The 22891-nt window shown below is 34.7% G+C and overlaps 1 long non-coding RNA gene across 1 annotated transcript in view; it reads right to left on the bottom strand.

Annotated features, from left to right (window-relative positions):
• LOC107497181 overlaps positions 1-22891 on the bottom strand; it is a 242430-nt gene that overhangs the window by 36570 nt on the left and 182969 nt on the right. Inside the window, exons 4-6 of the long non-coding RNA XR_004952608.1 lie at positions 15244-15341; positions 13776-13999; positions 12172-12244 (exon numbers count right to left, since the gene is read on the bottom strand). This is a non-coding gene — a long non-coding RNA (uncharacterized LOC107497181). The remainder of the gene's footprint in view (positions 1-12171; positions 12245-13775; positions 14000-15243; positions 15342-22891) is intronic.

Here is a 22891-nt window from a genome sequence, read left to right as displayed (position 1 = left end):
GTAGGACCAAGGCTGAAGGCCAAGTTCTAAATCCACTAGATAGCTGCACGAAATATACCCTCATGCCTTAGTTGATTAAAGTGTCATATTATTTTTTTCTGAGTGTGGGGGTAGGGAGGAAATAATCTACTTTTTGAAAGTGTCTCTCCAAGAAAAAATAGTTCCAAGTCAAGGCTGGTATACTATGAGAGGGAGAAAAAAAAAAAAAAACTAAAATAAAAAGCTTAGCTGTAGTTCATTAACTTTAATTGGTTTTGTTGCCTCTCCTCAGGTTTCCTGGATCTTTCAGCCATCTCCTCCCCCAACTCTCTGCTTCCCCTTCTTCTACCTCTCGCCTCCTCCCCCTCCAATCTGGCTTTCCCTCCTTCCTGGCAGCATTTTTAGCTTTAATTTGATAGTAAAAAAATTGAATCCAAAGTTATAAAATTCTTCAGATTCAACTTATTTGAAATAAAAAGAAGTTTTGGAAAAAGAATGGATATCTCAGTTTTTAACCAGCAATCCTTCAAAGGCACATATCCCCATCGGTAGCAGGTGCTCTCTGAAGGTGAAATGGATAATATAAATGCATGAAATCATTCTTCTGATTAAGACTGGCTTTAGGGGGACTGACTTAGGACAGCTACTGTTCTGGGCCCTTGAGACAATCAGAGAACAAAACAAATTCCTCATTCTCATGGAACTTACACGTACCGAAAAGATAGACAAAAATAAATGAACAAACCAGTATATTAAAACTTGTTAGTGAAAAGTGCTATAAAAAAACATAAAGCATGGAGAAGGAGTTAGAGTGTTGGGGTACTCTGCTTCAGAGAGTTTGGTCAGCAAATACTTCTCTGAGGAAGTGACTCTTGAGCAAACACCTGAGAAAGTAAGAGTGTAAGTCATATGGTCTTTTGGAGGAATAATGTCCCAGGCAGGGGAACATGCAGTAGTGAGAACATCAATATATCTGGAGTAGAGTATGCAAAAGGGCATGGAAAGAAATGAGGCCAGAAATAAATGAAAGAAAAAAATAATTGAACAATTTTTACATTCATCTCCTACCATTAGAGAGTTATCTATGTGTATAGCATTCTATAAGTCACCTAAACTATCAGATTCTAAACAATTGCTATATTAAAATTTCCTAAGCATTTAATTCAGAAATGTAATGCTGTTTGAGATTCCTGCTCCAAAGTTCCCACTTCCATTGTCACAAAATTAAAGCTAATCTATTGTGCAGCCCTAATTCAAAGATAAGGAGCTAATTTGAATTGAGGGTACAAGGGAGGATGGGACTGAGAACTGCTCCTAGTCCAGATTGTTAATTCCTATGTACTGATAATTGGCCCCCCCCCAAATTTAATTTACCTAAGTGAAGTTGCAAGAACCACATATCGCCTCCACATTTACTTCTGTTGTAGCCCATAGGAATAGCGTCATACTGATTCAAACATAGCCCTGGACCTTAAACATATACATGTTTATGTATTATATACCATACACACACACACACACACACACACACACACACACACACGCTACATATGTTATAGATATGCATACACACTCATCTATCTGCATAAATAGAAATATGTGTGTGTCTCATATCCCTTACCCTAAGAAAAATAAAACTGATTGCATTTTATCAGCCATATTTGATGCTTAAAATGTGTCTTCAGAAAATATAAGCACCTGCCTGTTTTAAATCCACTCAGAACTCTCTACATATGCATATTCTTTTTAAAACCAAAGCAAAAACAGAAAGAAATACTAAATTGCTTTTAGGTCCACTAGATGATTTCCATTAGCCATTATTTATTTTAAGCTCGTGGCACACACAAGTGCTAATTTTCATCACTAATGTAGTCCAACCTGATCTACCCAGGCAGAATTGCACCTAAACCTCAGACTTAATTCAATGCTTCCTAATGAAAACGGAAACCAATTTTGGAAAAGAAAAAAAAGTTTTAGATAAACAAAATACTACAATGATGATTATGCAAAGAATATTCCCCTGAAACCAGAAGAACTAGATTCTAGTCCTGGTACATGATTATTGGAAGGTTATTTTATTTCTCTGAGTTTTAGTATTCCCATCTGTACAAAAAGAGTATGTTGAATTGATGATTTTTAAAAACTATTTAAGATTTTGAATTCTATATTTAAACTTTAAATAGATTCAAAGATATGAAATGATTCTTGGATAATAAATTCATATACTTGATTTATTATCTTTTGGCGACACTGTATAAGACAGAATATTGGTCAAAACTGACAAGTGCTCCATATGGAAATCAGATTTAATGTAAGAATAAATAAAAAAAGGAAAAGCAAAGTAGGGAGATACTTTGAAGAGAAGAAATAAAGCGTATTGGGAAAATGAAGTAAAAAAATCTATAGCACAATATAATTCTGTAGATACCCAAACTACCCACTGGATGCTGAGAATAGAACAAGAAAAGAAAAAGTCCATACAGTTCAACACTTCAGAAACAAAATGTTCTATTAATAACAGCAAAAGTAATATGAAATAAGACACATTTTTCAGAAAGTTACTAATTCCATGGGCAAAAGAATTCAGAACTTGAGCTCTGCCATAAACTAAATGATTGCGTTCCTCCAAAATTAATATGTTGAAGATCTAACCTCTAGTGTGATGATATTAGGAGACAGGGCCTTTGGGAGGTACTTGGGTTTAGGTGAGGTTATGTGGGTAGAGACTCCATAGTGGGTTTAGTGTCCTTTTAAGAAGAGAAAGAGGCATCAGAGCTTCCTCTCTCTGCCATGTGAGGGTACAGCTCTACAAGCCGGGAAGAAGGCCCTTACCAAGAACCAAATCTTTCCACCTTGACCTTGGCCATCTCAGCCTCCAGAACTGTTAGAAAAAAATGATAAATGTCTATGGTATATTGTTGCAGCAGCCCAAGCTGATTAAGACATCCTCATTATCACATTGTTCAATGAACTATTGGATCAGAAAGGTCATTTATTAAATTAATTCGAACATGAAGGCCATTTTTTTTTTCATGAGAGAGAGAGAGAGAGAGAAAGAGAGAGAGAGAGAGAGAGAGAGAGAGAGAGAGACTAAGAGATTCTTTACAAATTCCATGTTAAAAAAGATATGGAGAGGGAGGAAGAGGAAGTTGAAAAGAGATTTCAAGAGGATGACGCTCAAGGACTCCTTCATTTTATACTCTTTCCCTTCAACATGTTCCCTCTTGGACCCAACAGAGAAACATCAAAGGAGTTTGTATCATTCCAGTGGAGGAGTAGAAAGTAATCATAGAGACATTCAGTTTAGCAAAGCATAAATATGCAATCCAACAGGTGATAATGAAGCTTTCCCCATCCAGAAAATGCCCTTTCCCCACCTCCAGTGACAAATGGCTTATATCCGCCAGAATTAATGATCAATCTACAATCATATAGAATAGAAATGGTCACATAGGTCAAGGCTTTTGAAAAACTGAATAATCGACTAGATGTTTCTCAAATAATTTTCAGACTCCCCTTTCTGTGAATCCATGTCTCCTAGAATTCTTTGTATTCTTAATCTCTCTAACTTATTTGGTTTAAAGAAACAGGATTAATTCTGTTTGTTAAAAAAAAAGAGGGTGGGGGGAAATTCTTCCATTTGCAACTATATGGATAAAACTGAAAGGAATTATGCTAACTGAAATAAGTCAGACAGAAAAAAAGCCAAATACTGCATGGCATCACTTACATGTGGAATTAAAAAAAAAAAAAAAAGTAAAACTCAAAAACAGAAAGTAGAATGGCATTCACCAGAATGGGGTGGAAGAAATAAGGCAAAGCTGGTAAAGGGATACAACTTCCAGTTATAAGATAAATTATGTTTTAGACTCTACTGTATAATATGGTGACTAGTTTCTAATATTATATCATGTAATTGAAACTTGCTAATATGTAGAACTTAATTGTTCTCACCACAAAAGTGGGGGAATGGTAAATTATGTGAGGTGATGGATGTGTTAATTAATTCAACAGTGGGAATCCTTTCACAATGTGTATTATGTGTATTTATATCAAATCATCACATTGTACACTTTAAATATATTACAACTTTGTCAGTAATACCTCAGTAAAGCTAAAAGGAAAGAAAATTAGAAAAAATTGACTTTATAATAATTTGGAAACTTATGAATGGGGTAGTTGTTCTCTGACAATGCAGTATCAATACATGATTTTAAAAGTGAGAGTAAAAAAATGCAATTAATTAGCTTTTAAACAGATCCTATGCCCCAAATGCCCTACCACACTAAGTCTAAAATAGCGTATCATAAATAAAGGCCATAATGCCTTAGGACGCATATTTAGCCAACTCTGTGAAAGGACAAAAAGGGAAAAGATTAACAATATTTAAATATCTATTACAGGACAGACACCATTTCAGTTGTTTTCTTAATAAATCCTCAGGACAATACTACGAAATGTGTATTATTCACCGCACTTTATCAATGAGAGCATTGAGATTCAGTGGTGTTCAGTAACTTGCCACAGTCCACAAAACTAGTAAGTGGTAGAATCAAAATTTGAACCCAGGTCTAGAGGCTATGCTCTTTTAACCAGAGTTTATGAAAAGCATGGATTAGAATAAATTTGCTTTGGACATTATCACTCATCAAAATTTGAGGATTTTGGTGACATTGGGACTAAAATTAGGCCCACACTAATGGAACAGCATCAGTCCTTCGGGAAACAATTTGCATGTGTATTATATGCTGAACACTAGGCTGGCTACCATGAAGAGTTTTATATATATATATATTTATGTTTATATTTTTGTGTGTATATATATACATATATATATACATATATACACACACATATATATACATATATACACACACAAAAATAAAACATCACACACATATTTGTGTGTGTATCCATTTCTCAATTAGCACCTGTAATTATGAATTACCTTTAAGTTTAAGCATTCTGTTTTTTATAAGAAAGGGGCAAATAATAAAACTAAATGATATCAGTACATAATTTCCAGTATATTCTTGTCTCAATGATCAGATCAACCTCTTATCCCTGCCACGCATATAGCTTCACTACTGGATAAGGAAAATTTCATATACTCAGAGGTGATCGTGGACAACATAATATTCTTAATCATCAAAGTCTAAATTATCCTGACTCTAAACTTACAGGGGTAGGAAACCATATTCATAAATACATTTGATAAATAGAAATATAGCAAAGTGAAAAAAGCTTTTTATTTCTTCCTTCAATTGCATCCCAATAAAACATACCTTTATTTCTTTTCTATCCTTTAGATATCTAGTAAAAAAAAAAAGGAATATTTACTCTCAAATTTACTGAAAAATTTCCTAAAAGACTTTACTCTTGGTGTCATCTCACAGAGTTGCACATTGTGAGATGAAAGAATAAGACTGTTTTCAATTGCTTTGATACCTAGGTGTGGCTATTGACATTTATAATAATTTGCTGTTAATATAACCTCTTTTCTTAAAGAAATATATTTTGCAACTTCATACTTCTGAGACTCATTAATTATCTATGAACATGTAATTTTAGAGATAACAGGATGTCATCTAGTGTGCCTGGCACAACTTATCCTTGGGGGAACAGTAAGTCATTTATACCTTGGAATATCAAGATGTCACATGTATATTCACTTATTCGTTGAACTAGTCTCCTTGCTTACCTCATAATTCCAACTCCTGCACCCCACACTGGATGTTATCTGAAATTCAACTGGTGGAATGTAATTTCTTTAGTACAAATCTTATTTAAATATAAATGTATGATGGAGTTAAAAGAATGAGTGAATAAACAAATGAACGAAAAGATAAAATTGCCATTAATATCAATTTCAAATTATTTTCTGAGAACTGACTTTGATTGTGGGGACTAAGGCATTCTCTTTTATAATACTCCAATATATACCAGAATTTATTAATCCAATCATCTCAAGAAGTACACTTAGGTTGTCTCCATACTTTTGGATATTGTAAGTTGTGTTGCAATGAACATGGAAATATAGAGCTAATGATTGCATTTCCTTTGGATGTATCCCCATAAGTGTGATTGCTAAAGCATACAGTAATTTTATTTTTAGTTTCTCGAGGAACCTATACAATGTTTTCAATCATGGCTGCATGAGCTTGTATTCCCACCAACAGCGTACAGCATTTGTCCTCTTATCTTTTTGATAACAGACATCCTAACAGGTGTGAGAAGGTATCTTATTGTGGCTTTAATTCACATTTCCCTGATATTTCATGATATAGAGCACCTTTTCATGTACCTCTTGTCCGTTTGTATGCCATATTTATTTTTTTGCTATTAAGTTGTATGATTTCCTCATATATGTTGGATATTAACCCCTTATAGAATGAATGCTTTGCAAATATCTTCTCCCATTCTATAGGTTGCCTTTTCATTCTGTTGATGGTTTCCTTTGCTGTGTGGAAGCTTTTCAATTTAACGTAACCGCACTTATGTATTTTTGCTTTTGGTGTCAATTCTAAAAAATCATTGCCAGATCAATGTCAAGGAGCTTACTCTCTATATTTTCTTCTAGGAGTTTTTTGGTTTCAGGTCTTATGGTCAAGTTTTTGATCCATTTTGAGCTGATTTTTGTGTATGGTACAAGATAGGGGTCCAATTTCATTCTTTTGAACCATTTATTAAAGAGACTATCCTTTCTTCAGGGTATATTCTAGGCTCCTTTGTCAAAAATTAATTGACTAAATATGCATGGGTTTATTTCTGGGCTCTCTATTCTGTTCCTTTGTTCAATGTGTCTGTTTTTATGCTAATACCATATTGTGTTGATTAATATAGGTTTGTAGTACAGTTTGGTATGAGGAAGTGTGATGTCTCTAGCTTTGTTTGTTTATTTTAGGATTGCTTTGGCTATTTGAGGTCTTTTGTAATTCCATGCAAATTTTAGTATTGTTTGTTCTATTTTTGTGAAAAATGTCATTGAAATTTTAATGAAGATTGAATTGAATCTGCTTGGATTGCTTCATTTATTTCAAGATTACTTTGAGTAACATGGACAGTTTAACAATATTAATTTTTCTAATCCATAATCATGAAATATATTTTCATGTATTTATGTCTTCTTTAATTTCTTTCATTAATGTCTTATAGTTGTTGGTATACTGGTCTTTCACCTCCTTGGTTAAATCTATTCCTAAGTATTTTATTCTTTTCGATGCTAATATAAATGAAATTGTTTTCTTAATTTCTATTTCTGATAATTTGTTGTTGATATATAGACACACAACTGATGTACACATATTTATTTACAATCTTGAAACTTTACTGAATTCATTTTTTATTTCCAACTGTTTTGGTGGATTCTTCAGGGTTTTCTATATGTAATATGTCATTGGCAAACAAGGACAATTTCACTTCTTCCTTTCCAATTTGGATGCTTTTTGTTTATTTTCCTTGCCTAAATGCTCTAGCTAGGACTTCTAGTACTATGTTGAATGAAAGTGGTGAGAAAGAATGGGGATCTTTGTGTTGTTTCTGATTTTAGAGGAAAACTTTCAGTTTTTAATGTCGAGTATAATGGTGGTTGTGGATTTGTCAATTATTGCCTTTATTATGTTGAAGTACATTCCTTCTATACCCAGTTTGTTAAGAATTTTTGTCATAAAAGAATGTAGACTTTTTCAAATGTTTTTTCTGCATCCGTTAAGGTAATTATATGATTTATCTTTCATTTTGTTCATGTGGTATATCACATTGATTGATTTGTACATGTTGGCACTTCCTTTCATCCCTGGAATAAATGCTACTTGATCGTGATATATGATATTTTTAATGTATTGTTAAATTCAATTTGTTAATATTTTGTGGAAGATTTTTGCATCCATGATCACCAGGGATATTTTAGAGCCTTTATCTGACTTTGGTTTCAAGGTAATGCTGGTCTTGTAAAATGAGTTTGGAAGTATTCTCTCATCTCTTATTTTTTTTTGAAAGAGCTTGAAAAGAATTACTATTATTTCTTCCTTAAATGTTTGGTAGAATTTACCAGTGAACTTATCTGGCCCTGGACTTTTGTTTGTTGGGAATTTTGAATTATTGATTCAAAATCCTTACTAGTAATTGGTCCGCTCAAATTGTCTGTTTCTTCATGATTCAATCTTGGTAGTTTTAAGTTTATAGGAATTTATCCATTTTGGTTGGCATTTAATTATTCATAATAGTCTCTTATGATTCTTTGTATTTCTGTGGTATCAGCTATAATACCGCCTCTCTAATTTCTGATTTTATTTGACTCTTCTTTCTTTTTTCTTGTTAAGTTTAGCTAAAATTTTGTCAATTTTGTCTATCATTTCAAAAAACAGCTCTTAATTTAATTGATTTCCCAGCTCCTTCTCTTGTCTTTCTAATCTCTTTCTCACTTTGGATCTGTTAATATTTGTTTTATATATTTAGGTACTCTGAAGTTGAATGCATAAATATTTACAATTATTATAACATCTTGATGACTTGACCCCTTTATCATTACATAATGATGTTCTTTGTCTCTTGTTACAGTCTTTGCCTTAAAGTCTATTTTGTCTTATACAAGAATAGCTACCCCTGCTTTTTTTAAGTTTATATTTAAATGCATTTTCTATACCTTCGCTTTCATTTTAAGCTGAAGCAAGTCGCTTGTAGGTGGCACATATAGGGTCTTTTTTTTTTTTTTTTAATCCATTAAGCTGCTCACTCTTTTGGTTGGAAAATTTAGTCAATTTACATTTCAAGTAATGATTGATGGTATACACTTATCATTATTGTTTTGTTCATTGTTTTAGGCTGTTTTGTAGTTGCTTTGTTCCTTTCTCCTTCCCTTGTTCTCTTCCTTTATGATTTGGTGATTTTATGTCGAGATATGCTTAGATTCCGTCTCTTTATCTTTTGTGTACCTACTTTAGGTTTTTACTTTGTGGTTACCATGAGACTTATGTAAAGTATCTTATAGTTATATCAGTCTATTTTGAGCTGATAAGTAGTTGAGGGTGTGCCAAGACCCTTCAGTGTCCCAAAGGGGAGGAGCTCAATCGGCATGCAGATACAGGTTGATCGGAAGCCAAACCCTTAGATAGGAGCTTATAAACTATGCATTCAGACCTCTTCCAGGGAAAGACTGGGAGATGGGCTTGTTGCTTGCTATCCTAGTCCTAACACCTGGGAGGATAGTCATGGGGAATGCTTGAATACCCATTAAGAACTGCTTCTTTATTTTCTATGGATCTTGTAGAGGAAGCCCCATTGTCTTTCAGAAAGAGGTGTTTGGGGGACCTGTACCTGGGATGAGAGCTTAAAAGTTGGAGCACTATATGTGCAGTCCAAACCTTTCACTCCTCCAGGAGAAGCTGGGAGGTAGAGGTTCCTTCCTGTATGGCCCTGTGCCAGGGCTTGGATATATGGCATAAGTGTGTTTTCAGTCTTTCATACCCATTTCAATGTGGATATTTGCTCATTTGCTCAGTGTGTAGGAGTCAGCTTGTTTCTGAATTTCTCCCAGAGGAAATTGTTCTGTGCGTAGCTGCACATCCAGTATATCTGTGGGAGGAAGGAAGTTCAGGAATTCCTATGTCACCTTCTTTTAATCCTGCTAAGGGCTGATGATTACCCAAAGTTCATGAGTCTGTTTCTCACCCTGAAAGTCTTTTATTTTTTTCTTTACCCAATTTAGATAATGTTATTTGAAATATGTTATACATTTTCCTGCCTTCATAAACCAAATATTATGAATGTAATTCTTTATATCAACAAGTACATTATAAAGCAATATGCTGAACTATCAATACAAAAAGATTAAGGGAAAAAATGAGGTTCTGCCCTCCCTGAACTCATCATCCAGTTAAAAAGATAAGAATGTGAAGAAATAATTGTAGTATAAGCAGGCCCATTCCTAATTTGCTGGACCTGAACAAGAGTACAAATGGAGACCCCCATACCTGATGTCTTAATAATTTTAGAAAATTATAAATGAAGCTACAAACAGTTGAATAAAATATTTTGTTTTCCCACCTGGACAAATATACCTTTTTAACAACATGGACTACTACGTTCAAGTTTAGAATTCTTGGATTCCTTAGAGTTCCAGGCTATAAATTAATGTTATCAAAGAGGCTGCCCTCTGCACCCAGTCCTATAACCTTCCTCCCTTCTTTCATGACCCTATCCTCAGCCCTGTCTTTCATCATGAGGGGTCTTGAACACATGAGTGTGGACACCTAGGCAACAAGTCCAAACTCTAGCCACATTCCCCCACCCCTCATACCTAGCGGTGCTCGCACCAACTGCATGGAGTAATCTCAGATTTGAAAGGACCCTCTTCAGTTTCTGGGATGCAACTGGGGCCATTTGGGTAAGGAGTCTTACTTATAGTATCAGGCATCCTGAGTACAACTTCGAAAGGGGAAGGCTAGGACTTCAGAGAGCATGTCTCGTTGACCACGTAGACCTCTTCGCAGCTGGTGGAGGGTCAGAGACCTTTGATTTAGGGCTTCTGTTGCCCAGGTCTGCGGCAGGGAGTAAGAGGGGTGACACTAGCCACACTTATCTTAAATGAGGTGTTCGCAAAAGGCCAGCGGATCCCTGAATGGCAGTTCTTCTATGCAGGATTGGAGAAGTTATCAGAGAGGAGATGGCATTTGAGCTGGGTCTTTCAGCATGAGTGGGAGTTTACCATGCAGAGAAAGGAGGGAAGGGCACTCCAGGAAAAGAAAGAGCATATGGGAAAACACACAGTTTGAAAGAGTGGCATATTCAGAGACTGGTGAGAAGTTCCTTATGGCTGAAGCGTAGGGGGCATGTGGGAGATGAGAAGAGATAAAGGTGGCAGGGTTTATGGAGGGAAAGATTGGAGAGGCTTTGATCATGTTGAATGTTGTTCTCTCAAAAGACATTTGAGATTACGTAATGGTAGCAAAGCACACTCTAGTGCCAGTCTTATGATTTCTGAGAGGACCTCTAGCAGTGCGGACAGACTAGGGGAGATCAACTGATAGGCAATTGTACCCAGAAAATAATGAAACCTGAGAACCCTGTCATCAAGCATGGAGAGCCTACACATGAACCTTCTTTCTTGCCTCTAACTTATGGTACTGGATACAGAACATGAAAAGGGAAAAATAAAGTATCAAACACATAGTCATCCTCAAACTAATGTAGTGGCAGCAAGGGCAGGATACCAAAGTGAAGAGATACTTAAGAGGGAGAATCAGTAGGACTTGGCTAACTGGGTAAAGAGAGAAAGGTGAGGCCAAAGGAAGATCTGAAGATGACTCAGCGGTTTCTATTTTTGGTAGACTGTGATGTTGTTAACTGAGATGAGACTATGAGAAGGGGAACTGCTTTTATGAAGTTGACAAAATTTATTTCCTTTCTATTATATTGTCCTACATGGAAGCACAGGGTTCCCAGCTTACACTGAAAGGATAATTCCCCTTTTGCAGGGAAACTATTCTTGCAGTTTTTTCCTTTTTCTGCTTTTTAAAGCTTCTCTGTCCTAGTTCTTATTAAGATATTGTCACTCATTATATCTTTGTTTTCTCAAAGCCTCAAAATGGACTGTAAATCAAATCAATCTATATATTATAATTGTAAGATTAAACTAGGACCTGAAGATGGACTCAGAAACTCATCTAGATTAAAATGTGGAAATTTCAGGGCCTCTCTGCTATGATTTTTTCCTTGGTTTAAAAGTTGTATCTCAATGAGCTGAAATTATAATATTTGACCTTCAGATAAAAGGTATAAGTACCAAAATCTTCAAAAGAGGCCTTGGGGGTAGGTAATCTGAAGGAGTGGGGGTATTCGTTTTTAATCCTTAAGTCTATTGGCTTTTCCATGAAATGCTTATTATTTTATTTTCCTGATGACAGAAACATTGTTGGCAAATCTTTTATATCAATTCTCTGTATGTTTGAAATATAAAGACAAACTTCAACTCAACCACCTCAATATCTCCCATTTCTCCCAAACTCTTTGGATAGCTTTAAGGACTCCAAAGAAGCATTTATAGCTAGCTTGTTCCTAAGAGAACAGTTGAGTACTCTGACCTAGAAATAAGGCTGGTGTACTTAGCCAAGGCCTGGGAGAGATTCTGGAGCAGGTAGCGACTACGTTCTGCAGAGCTTGCCTATGGGGCACGAGAGGCGCATCTTTGCTTACTGCAGTCTGGCTGGGAGGGCTGTCTGCATGCTTCTCACCCAGCCTGTCCATCTGGTATCCTATTCGGTGACTACTAAATAGACAAACAACATTGACCAAAAAAAAAAAAAAAAAAAATCAATTATAACAAAAACAATATTAGCCCAGTAAAGAAGATGACAATAGTGAAATAAATATAGATATCACTGATTGCTTTCAGTTTTATAGATATAGTTTTGTTTCTGTAACTTGAGTTATGTAAATATCTGTGATTGTGATTGCCATATACCAAAACAATAACGAAGGCTTTTTAAAATGTACTTTTAGGCATATAATCAAAACTAAAAAATTTTAAGAGATTGTTTTAAAGCATAATTTATTGCTTCCAATTATATAAAAATATTAAGGATTTTCTCATGACTTTTTAAAAAATTGTTTTCATTCCTATACTTTTAGATTTCTAATTAATTCGAGGGCTTCTTTTTTTTTCAATAAAAACATATTTCTGAAAGACCTCAATTATTTGCTCTTCCTAAATGTTTTCCATTGCAAAGATTAGAGGTGATAAATCACATTCAGTTTATCTCCTACGGTTTCTTCTAGCACGTTGTCAACTCCCCTCTCACCCTCATGTGCACACCCCCCGCATAGTAGCTGCATATGGGACAGTGTAAAGGCTGTGGGATAAGTGACACTATTAGCACAGTGTGGTGGCTTTGATATGTTGCTCTCGGCAGGGTTGCCAGAAGAGTGACAGACTCCTGCTCTAATGCAAAGACTATTTCTCATTTACTTCTAATAGTCTCATATTACCATTAGTGGCACAAAGCAGACAGACATCATGCCTGAAAAAATCTCACATTCTTGAGATTAGTTTATCATGTTGAGTGCCAGCTTTCTATATTCACTAAACCCTTTATTAAAATGCAAAATAATTTTTTTAAAGAAAAATATCCAAATGTATAATAGGTCTGAAAATGAGGTGAACCATTTTTATTTTAATTCAAATGTAAACAGTATTATGGCTCACATCACCACCACCCCACACCCAGGGGTAAGGTTACAGAAATTCAAATTTTCTGTGCAATTTTCTAAGGTAAAACTGTCCTAGTCTCCCTGCATGGGGCATCAAACTCCACAAATTTAGTTTTGCCAATTTCTAAGCCTTGAGCAAAACAATGTTCCTAAATAGAAAAAAAAAATTAATGAATAATTTGTATCTAAAAATAAACCATATTAATGTTTGAAAATTGGGGGAAAACAAGTATCAAAGACACTCAAGAAAATAGAGTAGATAGCACTCTGTGAATGAAGGAGGAGCTAACCAATGAGCAGTTATAACCAGCAGGTTTAAAGCACAAGCCAAGCTACCTATAAATGTGGGAATATTTTAAGTGTGAGAAAGCTGTTAAAGGGGATTTAAAAGAACGAAAAGTATCATTTGTTCCCCTAATTAACTTTGAAGAGTCTAATTAAGGGCAACATAAAAGCCTAAGAAATGTTGGTTATTAGGCATGTACTTTAACTTGATCAGTGAGATGGTATTCTTGTAAACAAAGATGCTAATTTCACCCAGCCCAAAATAAACCTCTCTGCAAATATCTCACAACATAATCATGCAGTACCTTGGGAGCAGAATCCCTATCTAGTGCAGGCTGCCTCTTGAGGTTCCTAATTCTAGACATTCGTGGCACTCAATTTAAAGATGCAATCGAAGATAAAGAGCATTCTGATAATTTGGTCACGATGTGGCCACTCCTCAAAGGTGTCTTCTTTATGTTCTTTTATAACTTGCTTGAGCAGCTCTAAGAGTTGGCCATTTCCATTATGCATAGGTAGAACTTCCTCTCTAGAATGGAGATGAGCAGGATAAAGTTGAACATTTATATCTGATTAAAACAATACATTGGTGTTTTTCAAGTTTAGGTTAGGTTTTGCTATTCCTTCAAGAATACATTCAGATTTCAGTTTTAACCCTCAAATAAATTTAGGAAAAAGAGATGGTATTGCTTTTTAGAAAATAAAATATAAAAGTATCATATTAGAATAATAGGATTATACGATTGATCTAAATGGAGTGAACCTTTAGGCCAGAGTTAAAATTCTGATCACTGGAATTTGTTTCATGTTTTGATTCTGTGAGGATCAGTGTCGTCGACTGGAGAAACACAAATAAAAGTATTTTCTAGGAAAGCTTCACAGAGACGTGTAATGAGACCATTTTAAAGAATTTGCATTTCTTGTGAAAAAAAAAAGTATTATGATTTTTATTATTGTCAACAGCAATAAGAAGTGCGTGAAGGTAGACAATTGTGGCTTAATGGTATAATCACACCAAATGGGATTCCCAATTCTATTTAGTGTTTTGAATTAGCCATAGCTGCAACAGCTAGTGCAGCTTTGCAATTGGCATGCTATTAAAACTAACCCTAAAGCTTGTAGCTAGGGAAGAGTGGCTTCTGTGATGCTTTGAGACTTTGGTTCTAGCATCAGCACTTGAAAGCAGAGCGTCAGACAGCCCTGAGATGAAGGATTATAGATTACAAATAGAATTAGTTTTAAAAGTGTATTTTGGCATACAGATACTTCTAGGATTTTCTCCCACTAGAATCTCAATAGCTGACTGCCTGTACCTATCATGGCAGAACCTGGAGAGATGGCAGCTTTGATGGGGTCTCCTGTCCTCACAGAACCAACTGAATTTAGATATTACAGACCAGAAATTTGACACCTTATAGAGTCACACTGGAAGAATTATACAAAATTAAACATTCTAGACATGATAACAGAGTGACCTAAAGTTTAAACCCGAAAACAATAGTCTTAATTACTTCGTGCATCAGTATAAACCAGTATGTAGACACAAAGTATCTACTGTGTATATATAAAGCACTGCACTTTAAGGAACAGCAAAAAGAGAGCAGAAAACAGACATAATAAGCAAGAGAACATCCAGAAGACAAACCACTGAATTATTCTCTTTAAACCCAGATCTTTTAATCTAGTATTAAAATTAATATTCAGAAATTATTGGGCCATAAAAATTATGCTACATTGTTCCAAACTACAATTATCTTTTCTGAGAGTACTCACTCTATCTGCTTCCCGCCTAGACATTTCCATCTCCTTCTACTATAGTTCTTCCATCATTTAGATAGGAGAATGCCATCTTCCAGAAGCAAATGTAGAAACTTGGGGCAAAAATAGACAAGAATGAAGAGCAGAATTCATTCCAGATCCATGGCCAAATATTTAAGCAACACCTGAAATTTTATAAGCCCTCTTATATCATTCATAACTATTTTTATCCTCATATTCCTAATCATTTAGTGATAGGAATTACCTCCAATAAAAGCAATAAAACAAGAATCATTTTTCTAGTGAAAAGAGATTAGAACATGAATATTCTATAGCTCTTGAGAAGAATATTTCCATCTGATATGACCCAAGCTATTCCATGGTATTTTTCTGCTACATTATCCTGTCTGACTTTGATATGCCTATAAAACCTGATGTGTCTTTACCTACAACAAGAGACTAATTTAGTGCTAATTGCTCAGTGTTATCATCAAACAGTCAGTGTTGTCTGCAGCACTTCAGTACCTGTGCATAGCTTTGGATAGGAATGCTTAGTCTGCACATAAACCCCTTTATTAGCTTTTAAATTTTTTCACTATTTTCCAACTTCGCCACATTAATATCAACAAAAATGAATTATTGCTGAACACATTATAAGTGCTGTCCTATAAGTAATATATGGATCACTTTTCATTCCCTTTCAGATTAAGATGTTAAAGGAACAAAATAAAGAATTCAGAAGACTGACGAGTACCTAAGTCTGTATTCTAAATCTTTTTTCTGAATGTAGTACATATCTATATATACATTTTTTAAAAAACTTACACCCTTACAACTTAGACTACTCCTATAAGGGAAGAAGCAGTTCTCTGGCCTTCTTGTCAGAGGTTAGATGATTGAACGAGAGATCATGTAAAAAAACTGACCATTCTCTCTATCAAAATGCAATCAAGCATTATTTCAAAACCTTATAAAAAACCAACCTACTGTCCCCTCCAAGTTGTTTCTCTAGGCATTTAGAACATGCTTATTGTGGTTTTCTTACTCAGCTTTGGACCTCGTCCTCACATAAAGAAAAGATCCTTCTCCAATTCCATTAAGTGTTTCCCCTCAAAGCTGCATTTCTAACAGGTGGTATTTGAAGGAATACTTAACAGAATCCCAATCTGTGATAAATGGGGCTGAATATTCTTTCCCTCCAAAAAAATATTTTCTAACAGCATATTTGGATGAGCCATGGGAGACAAACTTTACCCTTCAAAGTCCAATAGCAGAGATATGTCAACCCACATTCACCCTGTTGAGACCTGGGTGAGTAGAATAATTTCTCCAAATGTTCTAACATCTTGGATACAATCCATAACTACAAAAATAATTCAGCAAGATACATGAGAATACATTTTTGCTGTGTCTGGGTCAATGATTTGGGATGAAGTCACAGACAACCATAGGTAGCAGCCTACTTTCTGCAATAGATGTAAGGGGACTCAATAGTGAGAACGTTAGCTACTGAATATAAGAATAACACTAGAGACTCACTTTTTATGCAGCACACACTTTTTTTTTATGCCTATAGCACCTGGTCTTCCTAGGTGATCTCCTATCCAAGTACTAACCAGGTCCACCCTGCTTAGGTTCTGAGATCAGCCATTGGGTTTGTTCAGGGTGGCATGGCCAAAGACCATGGATTGTGGCTCCACTGGGAGTGAACCCAGGACCTTCTGCAGGTAAAGCAGACATGCTAACCGATACACTGTGGAACCATATCCACAGCACACATTTTTACACTCATGAAGCAATGTATTTGTATTGATAAATCCACATTCTGCTTCCCAGTCTCCTGGTATGAATTAACCAGATCCATCCAGGATGAGTAACAGAGGGTTGGAGTTTATTTGCAGACATGGGTTAGAGAAGAGGTAGTTCAGACTCAGGGATATAGACTTGGAGTCATTGAGAAAATGCACTATCTAATCCACTAAGTTAACCATTTGGACAGGGGAAAGAGTGGTATTAAAATAATGTGGATGTGTCAACATAATTTTTTTTGTCAAAATTATTACATTTCAACCATTCAGATTGACACATTCCTGATAAATAGATTTTAAAATCATGCCACAGGTGAATTCAAATTGCATAAATAGAAAAAAAAAAAAAAAGGATGATGCTAAAGATAAAAGTGCAAATTTACATGCCATCTTCTAAAATTTATTTGTTATTAGCATTGTGAAATACCTGAAAAACATTTGTGATTTCTGCATGACTTGTTTTATTTTTTAACAAAAATTCTGCGTTGGTGTTAAACAGATTTTTCAACCCTCAACAAACCAGATGGCTAATCCAAAATTATTACATGAAATATGAATAGGAAACTAAGAACTGTACTCTGCAAAAAGATAATGAGAATTTTTCAGCATTTACATTTCTATCAAAAAAAAATTTCTATTTCATTGGGATCTACTTTGGAATTGTAACAAATAGTGATAATAGCAAACGTCTATATTTAGGGAAAACTAGTACATGTGTATCATAAATAATAGCACAAATTAATATTTCTGAATTGCCTGTTTTTCTTGATATAGACATTTGGTAATCAGCATCAGAGTTGCACATAAAGAGGTATTTAGATAATTTTTAAAACACATACTGCTTCCTCAATAGACCATGTCTTAATCTGCAAATAAAATCCATATTCTGGTACATTACAATAAGATGAGATCTTGACCCAGTAGACAATTTTTTAAAAAGTATACACTTTTGGCTTAGCACAATCACTTCACTTCAGGACCACCTAAAACATCTCTGTCTGTGACTGATGAATCACTTGCTAAACTAATAGTGGTCCCAAAGTGGAATAACTTTGACCTTAAAACTAAAATGTTTACTACCCAAATATTATTTTTGTACATTGGCACAAAGAAGTTCATTAATTGTGCATCACTTTGTCTGTCTCCTGCAGCTTTTAGTTCTGACTTATTGCCTAATTGGCAAAGAGCAACTTCCAACAGAGAAAGGTTTAGCACGACTTGGCCAAAAAGGGCTTGCTTTTGGCTTCTCACCTGGCAGAACCGATGTCTGTGGAAGCAAGTCTCTTTTTCTGCTCAGGTAATACACAAGATGAATATAGACAGCAAATGCAGACAGCAGATGGAAGACTTGCTTGATTTTGTCCACTTTAGCATCTGGCCAACTCTTGGCAAATATTATTTTCAGAGCACAGGCAGACAGGTGAAACACAATCAGCCATTACCAGGTGACACTGACAACAGTGATAGAAGCTGTGACTTGGGCGAAAGGGAGGACCAACTGGTAGTAATCTAAGTTACTAAACTAAAGCTCCCTTCCGCTGCCTGTTGCTGCTGTGAGAAGATGATACAGATCAGTGTGCTGCTAATGAGAAGCAAAAGAGGATTGTAAAGGCAATGCCAACAGGCATAGTGAGGAAGGAAGATAATTAAGAGACGGCATTTAAACTTCAAGTAAAATCTAAATTCTGTAGCATTAAGATTAAGGACATAGGCCAGTTTGGGCTGACTAATAATAAGAATTTAACAAATATGCATGAAATGCTTAGGCAATAACAGCAATAGCATAGCAAAATAGGTTGGAATGAAAAAAAAAACAAGGACAATGTGCATATAAATGTAGTTAATATCACACTTGATATATCAAAACAACCTCTGTTAGGATAAATTAGTGTGATGAAGTGTTTGCTGGTTCTTGGCAAGTTTCCGAGAATTGGATAAAAATTTTTTAGGTTAATATCTTCAATAATCTATTAATTCAGCCTAGATTAGGAAATGTTATATGATTAAATAATGGTTCTCTTCCTTCTTACACATTAATCCACAGGGCCATTAATCTGAATATTTCTTTCACATCTCTTCTTTTTGTTGTTGTAGTTGTTTATGAATAATGCCTCATGAGATCTAGTATAATGATTTCATATCCTGGCAGAGACCTATAGAACTCACCTATTATTCTACATGTTCCCTTGCAATGTTTTTTGTTTTGTACTGTTTTGTTTTTGCTTTTGTTTTTATGCGTCAACTTGGCTAGCTACAGCAATTCAATCAAACACTAAACTAAGTGTTGCTGTGAAGGGAGTTAGAAGATGTAATTAAAAGGTCACAATTAGTTGATTTTAACTAATGGAGATTATCCTTAATAATTCGGGTGGACCCGATTCAGTCAGTTGAAAGGCCTTCAAAGCAGAGCTGAAGCTTCCCTGAGACAGAAAAGAGCTCTCCTGTGGATAACAGCTTTAGCCTCAGCCTGTGAGTTCCAGCTTGCTCATGCTTTCCCCATCCTGTGGACTCCTCTGGAATCAGACTTGCCTATCGAGTCCCAACAATTGTGCAAACCAATTCCTTATAATAAATCTCTTAATATATGTATCTACTGCTGGTCCTTCTTCTCTAGTTGAATCCTAACTGATATACCCTGCAAATTTTCCTAACCTCCCTTGCCATTAGGTTGAAGCTATATGACTTGTTTGGTGAATGGACTGTGAGGTAAGGATGGACGTGTATCACTGGTGGACTGAGACAACTAAAATAAAGGCAGATGTATCTCTTGTATCTCTGCTTTTTCTGTGGCAACCTTGGAGGCCAAAAGTTAAAGCCACAGTCATAAGGAGACTGTATTCCAGAGTCATCTAAACTGTATCAGACTTTGTGGGAATGACAAACAAACCTTCCTTCTATTAAATCTCATATTTCTTAACCTCATTTTCAGACTTTATTTATTATGTGAATGTAGCCTTCTTGTTCCAAATAATAGATGTATTCCTGACTTTCTTTCAGATCCCTATTACATATATACAGTTACTACCCAGAAACTCACTGAGCACATTTTTGTCATAAGTTATAAAGAAGTAGTACTAGTACTGGATGATAGAAAACTTCATTTTCACAGGCAATGATTTAAGCAAAAAAAAAAGTGAAAACCAGTAACTGGATCAAAAACAAGAGCTATAAGTACTGCACTGACTATAACTATTAGCAGAACCTTTGTTACTTTGTAAAATCAATTTTACACTTGTTTGTTCTTAGCTCTGCTCTCATTATAATCCAAAGAGTCTTCTATGGTCAGAAAGCCAAATATGTAAATGGCACCACACCATAGGAAGAAGAAATACCTTATTAATTGTGTCCAAGGATGACAAAAGAATCCCACACAATAAACTAGAATCTAGGCCAGTTGACCTAAAAATGTAAACTTTTCAACTCTTCAGTGTTATTGGGTGCTGATTTATATGGTTGGACTATTGAAGAATTTCAGATTAGCTACCTTAACTTGTCTGAAGTCCTACAATTCCACCCCAAGATAATAGATAATCTATATGTACAAAACATTATTTCTATCTATTCTTCCTAGATTTTATTTATTAAGAAAGAAAATGTAAGAAATGTCTGAGAATGTTTTATAATTTAAAAGAACAGCTTTCATACATGATAGAAGGTGAACTATTTTTAAAAAACATACAAATAGACATTCACATATGCATATACATAGGAGAAAGTAAGAATATAAAAAATTTCACAAGTGAGGTAATTATTCCTATGAGGGAATAATAAGTTATGTTAAAATTATTTTCTCTCTATCTTTCAGTTTTTCTAAAATGAATTTTTTAATAAAAACAATTTATAAGCAATAATGGAATTAGTTAAATATGAAATAGTAAGATGAACATTGTAAAAAATAACATAAGTATAGGTCCTTGCATTTGTTGTAACACTTGCGTTTCAAATAGCTTTTCATCTAAAATTCACAGCATTTGGATTGTTAAGTACCTTTTCTACAAAATTATCAAAATTATTTTTAATAAACATCTAATCTTTCCCTAGCAACTAAATGATTACTCTATGAAGTAAAATTTAAATCTGAATGCACATTTTTCATTTAAACAAATATCTACTCAGCTTCCTTAGTGGATTTTTTTAAATAAATGGATAGGACCAATTGTAATTAATGTCATTAAGTGCTTTTTTATGTTAAAAGATGTTACTAAATGCATAAGTATGCTTGAAAACACTTTATTTCTATCAATATAAATATTATATCCACCTCAAAATTTTTAAATATTATTAGCTCCCATTATCTCTTGCTAAGCAAAAGTAAAGATCATCTAGTCTCCACCCAACCAATCACATGTCCTGATTTGCAGGGGCTTATTAGTAGGTTTTAACTACTAACACCATCAAAGTTATCACTATTGGTTTATTTTTCTTGGCAATGTCCTAAATTTCCCAGTTCTATTCTAATTATATTGTAGAAATTATTTCTAGCCTACATATATATGTTATTCTCTTTAATGTGCCATATTTGTCAATAATTGATCTTGGCTTCTGTCTATTTTAAAATCTTTTCCAGTTGTGAGGATGATAGAGATTTATTTTCACAGATGTAGAATTGCCATAGATAAATAAAATAAATAAGTAAATAAATAAATAACCAACTTATTTCAGAGACCAGCTGAGAGCGTTGAATATACCTTGTGACTTGTAAAGATTTAGAAGTGTTCAGCCTCAGAAACCAAGAGGGAAAAAATACGAAAGTGTTTTTGGTTCATTTGATGTTTTGACGCTCCTGCTAGTTCAAAGGAAAAAGAACTGCTCGACAATTACTGTCTGAACTGTTTTTCTCTGACTTCTGCCTGACTCTGGTGACTCTTTCCTTCTTTTCTTCAACCCTTAATTATATATCAACTTCAAAATATTGAAATGTTAATTTTTCTATGTTACAGTATTAGTCTCAACACCAAATATAGCTCTGATTTAACCTTTTTTACCAAGAAGCTCCATAACGTTTTTGAGGTGTTTATAGACTAGCTTTTGGGTTTATTTTAGAAAAGTTCTCTAATTTTTTTTTTCAAAAGATAAGTAAACAAGAACAATTATACCTTTTACTTAATTGGCAGAAGGGATCAAGGGTGTCCCTAGACTGTGGTGAATAAAAGAGCAGCCGAGGTGAGGGGAGAGGGGCTGTCTCCTTCTAAGGTATCATTGTGGTTTTGCTGGAGAAGTCCAGGAAAATAAAAGCTTTCTGTATCTTAATAAATGTAGCCATGTCATCTCTACCATAAACATGGGTACAGCCCTGACAGCAGAGAAAAAGTAGAGAATTGATGATTTTGAGGTGTCTATCTACTCATCTAGATCCCAAAACTCTGACCATGGTACCCACACCCCACAAGTGGTTTTTGAAATTAGAAAGCCACATATATTCCCAACTATATATACAAATGTGTATACAGAAATAAAGCAAAAACAGCCCCATGACATCTTCAATAAACACTTTCCCAAAATACCAATTGACTATTTGCTGTTCCAAGGCCTGTTTAGTGAGAGATATAAATATAAAAATATACAAGTAAATATACAAATAAAATATAGAAAGGAGCTTCTTAGCTTTGGAGAGACAGAGAGATATCATGTTCACCATGTGTGGTTGGAACAATGTGGCCAACATTTATTTAAATTCTAAAATAATTATCTAGTCATGGAGTATATAAGGTTTTTTACTTAATTTTTTGGTCCCACAATGCTGAGTTAATGTAGGCATTATTAATGTGAAGTGGGAAAATGAGAAGTTTTATATGATAGAAGAATTAAAAAATAATGATGAGACAGCATACAAATCAAGCCAGTTATTAGCTTAA

This window comes from Rousettus aegyptiacus, unplaced genomic scaffold (assembly GCF_014176215.1).
Source record: "Rousettus aegyptiacus isolate mRouAeg1 unplaced genomic scaffold, mRouAeg1.p scaffold_m13_p_8, whole genome shotgun sequence".
NCBI classification, from domain to species: Eukaryota; Metazoa; Chordata; class Mammalia; order Chiroptera; family Pteropodidae; genus Rousettus; species Rousettus aegyptiacus.
The sequence above is the reverse complement of the archived record's forward strand: the minus strand, read 5'-3'. Positions and strand labels throughout refer to the sequence as shown.